The sequence below is a fragment of the Bombus impatiens genome, unplaced genomic scaffold, assembly GCF_000188095.3.
Source record: "Bombus impatiens unplaced genomic scaffold, BIMP_2.2 scf_0019, whole genome shotgun sequence".
Classification (NCBI taxonomy): domain Eukaryota; kingdom Metazoa; phylum Arthropoda; class Insecta; order Hymenoptera; family Apidae; genus Bombus; species Bombus impatiens.
In genome coordinates this window covers 461,973-464,179 of record NT_176438.1, presented here as the reverse complement: position 1 = coordinate 464,179, position 2,207 = coordinate 461,973, and the positions used below count along the sequence as shown (strand labels likewise).

Genomic DNA, 2,207 nt, shown 5'->3' with positions numbered 1-2,207 from the left:
TTCACGGTGGCAGCTTCCGGTGGCCAGCCGGAGCGGGTGTTACGTCGAAGCGGCTGTCGTTGGTCGATCGATCCCCCGCAGAGCCTGGAGAAGCAACCGTCGTCGTCGTCGTCGTCGTCGACGACTACATCGTCCCAACCCGCGTTCCCTGGCCTTCCAGTTCCAAGCTCGGACTGAATACCGCTGATTGTCCTCCGCTTTCTCGCTCTATCGCCCTCTTTTCCCTTTCCTTCGCGCGCCGCGTTCCCCTCTTTCGCTCGTCTCTGTCTCTCCTCCTCTTCTTTCTCTTGCTGAACCGTTAGAAAGGCTCGAACCTCGGCTCTCCACTCCTAACCACCCTCATCCTCCGCTCCACTCCACCCGAAACCCACCCCGTGGCACCCTATCCTCCACGGTGCCGTGCTACTCCTACCCACTCCACGATAATGATGGCAATCAGACCCTCAGAAAGGATTTCAGGAAATTCTCTCGCCTTTTTGTCGGCAGCCGGGGCGGAGGCGGACGCCGCAAACACCGGTCGTCGTCGTCGTCAATGTCGTCCTCCGGCTTGGTTATAGTCGCGTCGTCGTTCTTTCTCTTCTCCAGCTGGCCTCTTGCTTCTCTTCCTCTGTCGCGATCCCTCACGCGTCTCCGATTCCTTTTCCGATCGCTGGCGAAACCTGCCTCGTCGATACACGTGATGCGTTTGAATTGGAGACGAGCGAGCTTTCCTTAATGGGTATCGAGGATAGCTGCATGGATTCTCGTTCAATTTTTCATCACGACGTACGTGTAGCTTGTTTGATAGTTCGTATCGAGATATTCTGGTGCTCAGGCGGTTTGATCGATGGATTAGTCGGCTTTGGATAAAACTATTTTCGTACTCGTTAAATCGTTTAGTTTAGTTTGGCGCGGTCGCTGTTTAAGCTGCTACTATAGCCATTAGTCGCGTCGAGTAAGTTACTGTCCTCGGTAATAGTCGGTCCTCGTCATCAGTTCGATACACGATAGTCAGTTATAGTCACTGGATTTCTTCTTATAGTCACTCTATGATGGTCTTACGTAGCGTTTGTTCAAACGGCTATCGTAGTAGTTACCATCTGCGAACATGTTATAGTAATTATATAGTCAATGTATAGTCAACGTTATTCTTGCTTCAACTATTGTTCCATGTTATCCATCGTTTAATTCGTTATTATAGTCACTATTGTTTTCGTTATAGTCACGCCATTAACGATTACAGTATTTATATCTTTTTACGTACGAGATAAGAGGTGGGTTTTTACGTTGACCTCCACTCGTTCGATTCCATCTCGTACTAATACCCCTGACTATTTTCCTAATTCTTTAACAATGACTGGCGCGATCGTATCTGTGTGTCATAACGCTTTGCATGGAATGAAACTGGTCGAGCCGAGCGTCCTTAGTTCACGATCGTTCTTTTAACGACCACGGTTGCCCTAGTTTCAGAGCAGCTCGGTAGTAAAAGATTTTCGAAGAGCGGTTTTCCACGCGTTGGCGTTCTTTTGAGCGCACACGTTTCAAAGAAACGTTCCTCGCCTTTCGCTGAAATCACGTTTTTTAATTACAGACCCTGGGCGTTCGTTGACCAACACCGAGAGAAAGTTTCAAAAGAATCGTGAACTTAAACTTCGTTTCGGTGACGTTGTTTTCTCGCCTGCAAATGTGTCGTTCCTGTCCTTTTCTACTTCGACGAATGAAAGTCCACTCGCTTCGATGTTGTATTTTATTATCGATTTCCGTGTCACCTAAGTTCGATCATTAAGAAATCGAGAAGAATTGCCAATTTCAGTTCTATTTTCAATATGAAAGGAAAATACATCATTTTTGCATTTTTCCATTTATATTATAGTAACTACGTTTATCGTATTTGGCATTTGAAAAATGTTCGCTCCTCTTCATATTTACGCAATTTTCAAGCGAAATTTGCTTAAATAGAAAAACTAACGTCTTCTCTCGCTTCTCTATCTTCGCTCGAGGCAAACGTTCAAATCTACAAAACTTCTAATTTACTAATTATCCTGCCATTACTTTGACAAAGTTCTTAACTAGGTTGAAAATCACGCACGCAGACGATTTCATTCGCAAGCTTATCGAGTGTTCCAGGAAGAGCAACTTACTGGCGGCGATAAAACGCAACGATAATTAGTTGCACCCCCGGACAGAAATTAATCACTCGTCCGTGCAGCGACTCCGCGGAGTCGCTG

At 46.3% G+C, this 2,207-nt stretch overlaps 1 protein-coding gene across 2 annotated transcripts in view; it reads right to left on the bottom strand.

The window, feature by feature from the left end:
• The window catches only part of LOC100745321 (transcriptional regulator ERG homolog), a 70,240-nt gene that overhangs the window by 44,345 nt on the left and 23,688 nt on the right, over positions 1–2,207 (bottom strand). The window lies entirely within an intron of this gene.